General features: G+C 38.4%; 1 long non-coding RNA gene across 2 annotated transcripts in view; it reads right to left on the bottom strand.

The window, feature by feature from the left end:
* Nucleotides 1-279: 279 nt before the first annotated feature.
* Nucleotides 280-12397, bottom strand: part of LOC126940782 (uncharacterized) — a 28352-nt gene continuing 16234 nt past the window's right edge. The window contains exons 4-5 of one of the 2 annotated variants that reach the window (XR_007720912.1): nt 1474-1566; nt 280-831 (exon numbers count right to left, since the gene is read on the bottom strand). This is a non-coding gene — a long non-coding RNA (uncharacterized LOC126940782). Of the gene's footprint in view, nt 832-1355; nt 1567-12397 lie in introns of those variants that run through there. The other variant, XR_007720911.1, reaches the window with a different exon arrangement.

A 12397-nucleotide genomic window follows, 5' to 3' on the forward strand; every position in this document is an offset into this window, starting at 1 on the left:
CTACTATAACTATAAAATGTTTTATGGAAAACCCATGGTAATCCCACACCAAACAAAACCAAACAAAAACTATAGTAGATATACAAAAGATAAAGAAAAGAGAATCAAAGCATAACCCTCCAAAAATATCATCATATCACAAATGTAGATAGCAAAAATGGAAGAAAGGAACTACAAAACAATCAGAAAACAATGAATAAAATGTCAATAGAAAGTCTTTACCTATCAATAATTACTTTAAATGTAAATAGATTGAATTCTTCAATCAAAAGACACAGAACAGCTGAATGGATTCTTTTAATCCAACTATATGCTACCTACAAGAGACCTATTTTATCTTTAAAGAACAAACATAGGCTGAAAGGGAAGGAATGTAAAAGTATATTCCATGCAAATGGTAAACAGCAGAGAGCAGGGGTGGCTATACTTATGTCAGCCACAACAGATTTTAACTCAAATACTGTCACAAGAGATAAAGAGGACATTATATAATAATAAAGAGGTCAATTCATCAAGAAGCTATAACAATTATAAATATATATGCACCCAAAGTCAGAGCACCTAAACATACAAAGCAAATATTAACAGAGCTGAGGGGAAAACAAACAGTAATATAATACTAGTAGAGATTTCAATACCTCATTTTCAAGGATGGATAGTTCAGGCAGAAAATAAAAAAGAAACAGCAGACTTGAAGGAAACTATGTGAGGTAATGTATATGATAATTAGCTTGACTGTGGTAATCATTTCACAATAAATATGCACAAAACATTATGTTATAAACCTGAAAGATACTTACCGTTTTATTTGTCAGTCATAGCTCAATAAAGCTGGGGGGAAAAGAACTTCTTGAATAAAAAACATATTTATTGAAAGTAATGACTCAATGGATACTTTACAAAGCAGATTATATTCAGTTGAAGAGAAAATTATTAAACTAGACATGAAGAAACCATACAGAACAGAGACAGAAAGATAAAATAACAAACTTTCTTTCTAAAGAAAGCAAACTTTCTCGACATGATAAAAGGGTCATTTTTAGGACATTGTAATTAATGGGAAGTATTACAACCATTTCTTCACAAGTGAGGAATAAGTCAAGAAGGCTGCTGTTCAAAGTTGTGCTGGATGTCTTAGGCCATACAATAAGCAAGAGAAAAAAATACATAAAGATTTAAAAATAAGTAAAAGAAAGAAATAAGACTCTCAGTATTCATTGACTATGCAATTGATTCAATAGAAAAATTTGAGAAAGTCTATAAACTAATAGTATTAAAAAGAGAGTTCAGTACATTTGCTAGGCATAAAATCAATAAGTAAAATCAAATCAACTTTTAGAAAATGTGATTAACAAAAGAACTATTTGTAATAGCAGCAAATTATAAGATATCCAGTATTAAATTGCAAATTGCAATGGTATTCAAGACCTTATGATAGAAACTGAAACTTTAGCCAAGGGTGGTGGCTCATACCTGTAATCCCAACACTTTGGGAGGGTGAGATGAGAGTATTTCTTGAGTTCAGGAATTTGAGACCAGCCTGGGAAAAATAGTGAGACCCCAAATCTACCAAAAAAAAAAAAAGGGAAATGTGTTGAAAATCATAAAAGACGTAATTCCAATCAAAATCCAAACTGGAAACTATATAGAATTTTCAAAAGCTGACTCTCACTTATATGGAAGACCAAGAAGTCAAGAATGGCAGATACAATCGTGAAAAAAAAATCAAGGGGAAATCATTTTCATTAGGCATTAAGGACCTTCTATGCAGACTGGGTGCAGTGGCTCATGCCTGTAATCCCAGCACTTTGGGAGGCTGAAGCAGGGGATCACCTGAGGTCAGGAGTTCAAGACCAGTCTGGCCAACATGGTGAAAATACAAAAATTAGCCAGTCTCTACAAAACTTAGCCGGGCGTGGTGGTAGGTGCCTATAATCCCAGCTACTGAGGAGGCTGAGGCAGGAGAATCACTTGAACCCAGGAGGTGTAGGTTGCAGTGAGCCGAGATCATGCAATTGTACTCCAGCCTGGGCGACAGGGCAGGACTGTCTCAAAATATATATATATAGCCACACTGTAGTAGCACAAAAGTGGTGAGGTGCTGCACGCCTGTAGTCCCAGCTACTCCAGAGGCGGAGGCAGGAGAATGCTTGAACGGGGAGGCAGAGGTTGCAATAAGCCAAGATCACGCCACTGCACTCCAGCCTGGCAACAGAGCGAGACTCCGTCTCAAAAAAAAGTGGAAGTAACTGTCCTGTAGTAGGAATATGGATTAAAAAACTATGGTTTGTTCAATCAATTATCATAGAACAGTTAAAATGATCTTATGTATCAAAATAGATACATGTCAAGACATAATACTGATGAAAAACAAAGTTATAGAAGATTGTATACAATATATCATCTATTTAAAGCTTTAAAATATACAAAATTATATATCCTGTATACATCGAATACATGGTAATGATATACAGTCATGTATCACTTAAAGTCTGGAATATATTCAGAGAAATGTGTTGTTAGGCAGTTTCATCAGTGTGCAAATATCACAGCGTCTATTTCCACAAACTTCGATGGGACAGCCAACTACATACCTAGGATATATGGCACAGTCTATTGCTCCTAGGCTACAAACCTGTACAGAATATTTCTGTACTGCATATTGTAGGCAATTGTAATACAATAGTAAGTATTTGTGTATCTAAACATATCCAAACATAGAAAAGATATGGTTAAAACACTGCATTATAATCCTATGGAACCACTGTCAAATATGTGGCCTGTCATTGACAAAAAAAACTTCGTTATGTGGTGCATGACTGTACTCCTATTTCAAGAAAGGACTTACCTCTGGTAAAGGAGAAAAAAATATTTTTAAAATCTGTGTCTTTAACAACTGTTCTTTTAAAAAAGAGACCTTGTGTAAATAGGACATGATGTAAATATGTCCTTTTTTTAAAAAAGAGACCTTGTGTAAATAGGACATGTGTAAATAGGACATATGTAAATATGATTTATCTGTTTAATTTTGTCAGTACATACATTGTTATCTATTATACTAATTTATAATATTTTATGTGATCATGTTGTCCTTTAAAATGAAAATGTAAATGACTCAAACCCTCACCTTACTTATAGCATATAATGTACAGAAGTCTTTCCAATATTTCTTTGGAATTTCAGGAGATTTACACTTGGCTAAATGAGTTCCTGTTCTGTGAGCATCTTTCTTTGTCCCCTGATCCCTGGCTCTGGGCTTCTGCCAGCCTCAACTGCTCGGACAACAGGTCTCAGTCTTCCCTCAATATGTTCCTTCCACCAACACATCAGCATAGCAGAGGGAGTCTTAGAGGAGGGGTGCATTGCTCCTCAAACCCCATTATCATTATGAACACGGAGCTCCTGTTTATGGTAGATTTGTACTGATAGTTGAGGATAATGAAGGATTACAGCTTAATATTTAAATAAAATATTCTAAAAGCTCATTCAGCCATTTCCACCTCTATGTTAGGCCTACATTGTTTCCATCTTCCTGGGTTTTTCTCTGAGGCACAGATGCACCCCCCCCACCCCACCAAACATACACACATTCTACCTGCTCTGACTGCCAGTCTCCTACCTCCAAATTCTGTTAGTCCTTCTGCAGAATAGTTTTGTTCTTCACCCTTGCCTCAAACTAAGTTTTAGGTCTACCTTTGCACATCCAAAATATGAATTCCTTGCTAAACAAAGGGCTTTCTATTCAAGGTCATTACTGTTGAACTGCACAAAAAAAAGGAAAAGCTTTAAAATTACAGGCTTTCCTTTAGCATGATCACATTTTTTAAACGACAGCTTATCCCTACAAGTCTTTCTGAAAATAGAAGGAAAACAGTATGAAAATTCACTCTACCTCTCTCCAGAATAGATCTACAAGAGTGGTGAGTCTCTTCCAGTCCCCTCACCCACAATTTACCCAACCTTGCTTCATACACACATATATACACGTGTTAAAAGCTCTGAAATCTTGGTCCATTTAGCAAAGGGCAAACAATTCCATATATTTGAGTTGTTACTGAAGAAATATGTGTATTATTACCTGTATTAAAATGAATGCCCATAATGATGGCGCTTTAAATGTTTATGGCATTCTACAGTTTACAAGGAACTTTTACATAAAACAACCTGAAAAGAAATATGTAGGGTCCCACAAATCATTTTTAGTAAAACTGAAGCTACAGTCCAGTTCTCTTGACTTCCAACACAGTGCCTTTTCAACCCACCGTGTTGTCTCCAGCCCCATGATGCCAAGAAAAGGTTAGACTCATGTCAGAGTACTATTGAAAGGATAAAGCAAAAGGAAATGTAGAAGATGTTAGAAATAGATCATTTAAAAGTTTAAGGCTGGTAGATGAGTGTCTAGGACAGTCCGTAACACATAGTAGACACTCAATAATTATTTGTTGAATTAATAAATAAAATGTCACTTCTGAGCTGTTTAAAATCACAATCTAGTTACCCAGAATGATTCAAGCGTTTTAAATGGCTGTGATGGTGCTACATGGGATACAGAACGATGCCTTTATGTGCATAGATGTATCCATACATTTCCCATAGCCATCGTCTCTTTCTTGCCATCTAATTGTACACAAAACCACATTAGAAAGTGTAAATTATAAACAGTTAATAAAACATATCCAACAACATAAAAACCGTACCTAGAGAAAGACACTGAGATTCAGATAAGATTGTTTTACAAATTTAAGATGTACCATATAGAGGACTTTTGGGTAATGTGGAGTGAAACTAGACTTTCATAAAAGAAAGAATATGTCTGATATCCTTCTTCCTGGTGCTAAAAACAGGGTTAATAGGAAGTGAAGTCAAACCCTTGACTGTGACTGACATGAGGGAGTAAAATCTGCTCCGAGAATGGGACACATCAGAGAGCAGAGTTCTGGTCTAGGCTCAGAAAGCACTTCCAGGTGGCTGAGCAAACGGCAGTCTTCTATTTGGCAGAATTTGCTTCAGGGAGTAAGAGAAGAGAGGAGATTCGAAGAAAAAGAGTGAAGATTATGTTCTAAATCACTGATAAAAATATTATAATTAAACCACATTGGAAATGTATTTATTTATTTTTATTTTATTATGTGGGGAAAAGAAAGAGAGATCAGCCTGTTACTGTGTCTATATAGAAAGAAGTAGACATAAGAGACTCCATTTTGTTCTGTATTTGAGATGCTGTTAATCTGTGACCCTACCCCCAACCCTGTCCTTGCAAGAGACATGTGCTGCGTTGACTCAAGGTTTAATGGATTTTGGGCTGTGCAGGATGTGCCTTTGTTAAACAAGTGCCTGAAGGCAGCTTGTTGGTTAAAAGTCATCACCATTCTCTTAATTTCAACTACCCAGGGACACGTACACGGCCAACGGCCAAAGGTCGCAGGGACCTCTGCCTAGGAAAGCTAGGTATTGTCCAAGGTTTCTCCCCATGTGATAGGCTGAAACAATGCTGCTAAAAGGTTTATGGAGATGTTTGCATATGCATCTCAAGGCACAGCATTTTCCTTTAAACTTATTCATGTCACAGAGGTTTATTGTTCATATGTCTTACTGCCGATTTCCTCCCTACAATGATCCTATTGTCCTGCCACTCCCTTATCTTTAAGATGGTAAAGATAATTATCAATAAATACTAAGGGAACTCAGAGACCGGTGCTGGCGTGGGTCCTCTGTAAGCTGAGCGCCGGTCCCCTGGGCCCACTTTTTCTTTCTCTATACTTTGTCTCTGTGTCTCATTTCTTTTCTCAAGTCTCTTGTTCCACCTAAGGAGGAACACCCACAGGTGTGGAGGGGCAGGCCATCCCTTCATCATTATACTTTAAGTTCTAGGGTACATGTGCACAACATGCAGGTTTGTTACATATGTATACATGTGCCATGTTGGTGTGCTGCACACATTAACTCACCATTTCCATTAGGTATATCTCCTAATGCTATCCCCTCCCCCATCCCCCCACCCCACAGCAGGCCCCGGTGTGTGATGTTCCCCTTCCTGTGTCCAAGTGTTCTCATTGCTCAATTCCCACCTATGAGTGAGAACATGCGGTGTTTGGTTTTTGTCCTTGCGACAGTTTGCTGAGAATGATGGTTTCCTACAAAGGACATGAACTCATCCTTTTTTATGGCTGCATCGTATTTCATGGTGTATATGTGCCACATTTTCTTAATCCAGTCTATCATTGATGGACAATTGGGTTGGTTCCAAGTCTTTGCTATTGTGAATAGTGCCGCAATAAACATACGTAGCACACCGGAAATTTATAACACTAACCAAAATATCAGCAATCCCTATCTAGCAAAAATACTAGCGTGTCATTAAGTTACCAGCAAAGAACACACAGGAGAAGAGAGAGGTCTGCATTTTCATCAAACCACAGTAATCCTGGTAAGGGCTCTATAGCCGGTTAAGGCATTCTAAGTCACAGGATGAGATAGGAGGTCAGCACAAGATACAGGTCATAAAGATCTTGCTGTTAAAACAGGTTGCAGTAAAGAAGCCAGATAAAACCCACCAAAACCAAGATGTTGATGAGAGGGACCTCTGGTCGTCCTCACTGCTACACTCCCACCAGCGCCATGACAGTTTACGGATACCATGCCAATGTCAGGAAGTTACCCCTATATGGTCTAAAAAGGAGAGGCATGAATAATCCACCTGTTGTTTAGCATATCATCAAGAAATAAACATAAAAATGGGCAACCAGCAGTCCTTGGGGCTGCTCTGTCTATGGACTAGCCATTCTTTTATTTAAATGAATAATATAACATAATATATATAAAGATAATAATAACAATAATAATAAACTTGCTTTCACTTTACTCTATGGACTCGCCCTGAATTTTTTCTTGCAGGAAATCCAAGAATGTTCCCTTGAGGTCTGGATCAGGACTCCTTTAACACCTGCTCTGGAGAAGTTTGGGGTAAAGGAGACAGGCTCACTAAAGGGAGCAAAATACAATGCAAAGAGCATAATAAAAGGGTCAGGAGTCAGAAGGTATAGGCTGTTTTTAGAAGTCTTGATTAGCACTTCCCAAAATGTTTAGGAAGATGGAGGCAGAGACTGGAGTGATACTGCCAACAGTTAGGAAATGCCTGGAACTACCCGAAAGTGAAATAAACAAAAAAGGATCCTCCCCTAAAGGCTTTCAGAAAGAGCATAGCTCTGCCGACAACATAATTTTAGATTTCTAGCCTCCACAACTTTGAGAGAATAAATTTCTCACCCTGGTTTGTGGAGTAGAGGCAAAATAAAGATACTGGGTCAAAGAAGACCGAGTTAGAATGAGGAGTTTGAGCGGCCTTGCTACTCAAAATGTGGCCAGAGGACCAAAAGCATCAACTTGATACAAATGCAGGATGTTGGGCCCCACCCCCAGACCCATCAAAGCAGAGCCTGCATTTTCACAAGATCCCCAACTGAGGGACAGGCCCACTAGGACTGAGAAGTACTGCTCTAGGGACACCGATGATGGAATCAGGCCTTATGCTCTTGCTATGCCTTATGCTTATGTTGAGCATAATGCCTTCTATTCTGACTCTTCTTTAGCACCTGTTAAGAAAGAGGCTTAGCCTCTTTTCTTTTGGAATGTAGATAAGCAATGCTGAGACTACAATGGTGAGACCTGCAGAAGGTAGACTAGAGTTTTCTGTTTTTACATGGCCATTATCAGCAAGCATTCTCAGAAGCTTCTAATCGACACTAAGATAACTACAGATTTTCTTTTCTTTTCTTTTCTTTTCTTTTTTGGAAGCTAAGCAAGATGAGTCACAACCTCACCTCCTTCTTCATGGTGGCTACAGAGATGTGCCACTCACCGCATGGCCCTTCAATAAAGTACTAGTCCCGGCTGCCTTCCTAAGGGCAGCTGGCTTTCAGTGATGAAGTGGGCCCAGCCATTTTGGCCCAGTGCAGTCCAGTGCATGGCAGCTCTGATGGGTCATCTCCACTCCCCATCTCTCCATGGCATTGGCCTAGGCTGCTGCTCCTGCATTCCAGCTCACTTCTCCCTCGCCTAATCAGCTCCTGCCCTCTCCCTTCCACAGTGTTGATCCCAAGGGCGCTCCATAATACTGCCTGAACACTAAATTCTGTCTCTGAGTCTGTTTCTGAAGATACGTATGACATACCATAAAGAAAATGTAAGTTTGCCACGGCTTTGGGCAGAAGTGGAATATAAATCTCACACTGGGCGTCGAAAGATCTAGTTCAAGTCTCAGATCAGCCACAGAGAGGCAGTGTGGTCTTGAACAAGCATCTTATTGTTTTTGAACCTCAAATATCTGTAAGACAAGAACAATTCCTCCCCTTCTATCTCACAGAGCTGTTGTCATGAGGACTTCAGATGAGATAATATGCGTCTGCGGAAAGCACTCTATAGAGTGCAAGACATTAGATATTTTATTATTAGTAGATTCTAGAGTTTGTTTGGTATTTTGTATTTTTTTTTCTTTGCCTGTTTCTTAAATCCATTCTTTTCAGCATTAAACCATTCAGATCACTCCAGCACAATACTTCTCTGGGTTAGTCTCATATTTGGCTGAGAATGTGAGTCCTAAAGGCTCATAAGGAGTTGTCAAAAATCAAAAAGACCTATCTATCTTTGTCTTTCTCTTTTTCTGGAAGAGAAATAGTCTCAGACTAGTGTAATAATTCACTTACGAGTAAATTTCTATGAGAGAAAAATTAAGAGATATAATAAGAGCCTCTATACCTTCAGTAACCTTCAGAGACCTTTGAGCTCCTCATTTCAATTTACTTAAAAAAACACATTCTTAGCCGGGCGCCGTGGCTCACGCTTGTAATCCCAGCACTTTGGGAGGCCGAGGCAGGCAGATCACGAGGTCAGGAGATTGAGACCATCCTGGCTAACACAGTGAAAACCTGTCTCCACTAAAAATACAAAAAATTAGCCGGGTGTGGTGGCAGGCGCCTGTAGTCCCAGCCACTCGGGAGGCTGAGGCAGGAGAATGGCATGAACCCGGGAGGCGGAGCTTGCAGTGAGCCGAGATCACGCCACTGCACTCCAGCCTGGGCGACAGAGCGAGACTCGGTCTCAAAAAAAAAAAAAAAAAAAAAAAAAATTCTTTTCTGCCTGATTTTCTGAGGGCAAAAAAAAAAAGAATTTAAAAATACATTATTAATCAAAAATCACAACTAAATTCCAGTTGTCCTTCAACAATTCTTTGGTTTCAGAAACAGGCAGCTCTTCTCTTTCCCTCTCTGTTCATCTCTGTTCTCTTTTCTCCTTAGGATCTTGCAGTTTTTTTTAAGGTTTTCTCCCCTTGAAGTTCTTGGCCTCCAAAATTCCTTATCCTGAAGCCATCCTCACAGGATTAAGAAAAATTCTGGAAAGACATATAATTAACCATGGATCAAGCTGCACTTTGGCCCACTTCCTTGTAATTGAAAGTCAGGTAGCACTAGATACTGACCTTTTGCACTCCCATTTTCCTGATGGATAGGATTTCCGACGTTAGAATCTGCTTGAGAATTAATTTGTATCCCCATTGTTCTTATAGATAGGATCTCTGGCGTTAGAATCATAAGGCTTTCATTTAGGAATTGCTTAAGAGGTTTTTTTCCAAATCCCCAATTCCAGTGACCCTTCATATAGGAAATGAATCTGCATGATAACGCAGTTTCTTCATCTCCCTGTCCCACGACGTCACCCTGCACTCTTCAATGAATCAATGATCTCCAAATTTCAGCCTACCCCAAAACCCTTAAAAACCCTTGCCCTAAACTCCTCATGGAGATATGTATTTGAGGTTTTGGGTGACCCTAAGATTAAACCTCTTTCTCTGCTGCAACCTGGTGTCTTGGAGTACTGACTTGTCATGAACATCAGGCAATGGACCTATCATGGTTGAAATTCTACCTTGGTCCTGCTTGATCCCATGTCATTATTTTGCCTTCACCCCCCGAACCCAGGTGTATACTTCTTTCCCACCTGTACCACACCCCAATAGTTGACGGATTTTCCTGCCATCAGTATTTAGAGGCTAATTTAGCTAATCCACAGGCCAAATGATATTATAGAAAGAAGCTGGGTGGAGACAGGCTGCTTTCAGATAATATGTGACATGTGCATGTTAATAATAACCTTCTGAAGGCAAACGGTCTGTGGGAACCATTTTTACCATCAGTGTAATGGTGGAGATTTTGGACTTGACAGTTAAGGGGGCCTAGACTCCAGCTGGTTGTGGGAGCAGAGATAACGGCTAGAAAGGCCGCCTTTACCCTGAGGAGGTTCCCCCCGCCAACCCTAATCATTTAAATGGATGTCTTCACCTCCTAGTTTCCTTCCTGCCAAGTTCTGGGAATGTTGATGCTATCTTGCCAAAAGCCTTTCAGGTCTCCTTAATTCTCATTGGTCTAGTCGTATACTTGGCTTTAGAACAAAGAGGATTTCAGTGTCTGTCAATGATGATCTCCTGTGATCTAGCAGTTCTGAAAGATGAACTTGCCAAAATGAGAAAATTAAAAGAGAAGTGCCCTATGTGGGAGAAAAATAATGCATTAAAGTGCTAAGTACCACCCAAGAGATAAGTAGTAAGTATAAGTACTCAAAGACACTTACAGTATCTAAACTTTCACATTGAAAAAAAAAAATTGTGCAGCTTTCAAACTTCCTCAGTTCTGCTTTTTCCAAGGTAGAAGCTGTGTGAAAAGAGTGACATTGCCTATGGTGTTTGGAAGCTGACTGGCAGTGACATTAGGCAGCAGTCTCCTGTGAGAAGCACAGCTCCCATTCAGACAGAGTGAAGAATGGCAGAGAAAGGCTCCAGGAAGTGAGGCAGGACATACAGAGATGCTATAAAGGTTAAGTGGGAAAGCACCACTGAGAAGTTCAAATACTACTACAAACAACGCAGGCTAACCAGCTCATTTCTTGGGTGTGTTGGCATGTGCACACTGAGAGCTCCCAGGGCACCTGCAGCATAAAAATCAATATAGGCAAGAATCCTCTTCCTCCCTCTCTTTCTGTTCTTATAAATTGGAAAATATAAGGCCCATATCCTTCTGATGTTCCCCAAAAGTCCTAACTATCCAAAATGATTAAAAGAGTCATTCACTCATTCAGTGAAATGAATAGAGAAGAAAATGAAAGGATGGGGATCAGGGAGACAGATTTAACCAATTTTCACATATTCCAGAATGATCTTTATGCCTGCCCCTCAGGTAGATGTAATACATGAACACGGCTGAAAGAGAAATTTTTATCTCCCATTAACACAAGCCCGGAGCTCTGCTTCACGTGATTAATGTACATGTATATGTCTGAAATCAGTCAAATGAGTTACAATGAAACTTCATTCCTAAAGGGCTTGTTCATTGAGTTATTAATGTATAAAGAAAACAACATTAAAATGCAAGCCTTAGGAAAATAAAAACAATAGCTTGAGTTTTTGCAAGATCAGCACGCTATTCACTTTTGCTCAGTATCGGTTTCTCAAAATTAATAACCATCAACTACAAGAAAGAAATAATTCAAGTTTTTTAAAAGTCTTGACTAATGACTCAATTTTTACAAAGCAGAGAATAAATTGCATGGTTTTTAATAATCTTTTAGACTTAGCATCTGAGTATTTTTTCAATTAAGAAACATTTTCAAGGAAAATTCAACTGTGTCAGTAGCTCCTAATGACTACTATAAAGTTAAAACAGATTAATGATTTGGTTTCTCTGTTCTAATAAATGACTCAGCAAAGTTTAATTTCCTAGAATGTCACGTAAGACTATTTCTATGTATTTTTCTATTAATCAAACATTGAAAATCCAAATGTATGAGCGCATATATAGCTGATGTTAAATTGTTTTTAAAATGAAGTACATTATTTCTCTGGTCCAACAGCTATTACTGAATTCTACAGAGATGGCTGTTATTGTGTTTGTAAGCATAACTATAATGGTTTCTGAAACATGATTTAAAAATCAATATCTAAAAGAATTTTAAATGCATACTTGGAAATTATTCATCCTAGAGATATGCACATCTCATTTTCTAGAAAAATCAAAGGTATACTCTTTCAAAATCAAAATTATATTTTCAATTCTGTCTGCATGATTTGATTGCATAGGAATAATAATTAGATTTAACCAATTTAGAGGAAGAACTATATGATGAAAGAATATTAAACATGAGTAGTTTAGCCTTCATTTTCTATAGCTAGAACTTGGTGTCTTAGCAATCAATATAAGTCTACCAGAAATATTGACTAACAAAAAAATTATTATAGTAAAAATGAACTATAAGTTTCTTTTATCTTAATGTTTCTGAAACAATACAGGAAAAAGAACTATTATGAATGAATTCAATATTGTTGTTTCCTAATTATATAATACTTAGCTCA

Source organism: Macaca thibetana, chromosome 17 (genome assembly GCF_024542745.1).
Source record: "Macaca thibetana thibetana isolate TM-01 chromosome 17, ASM2454274v1, whole genome shotgun sequence".
Taxonomy (NCBI): Eukaryota; Metazoa; Chordata; class Mammalia; order Primates; family Cercopithecidae; genus Macaca; species Macaca thibetana.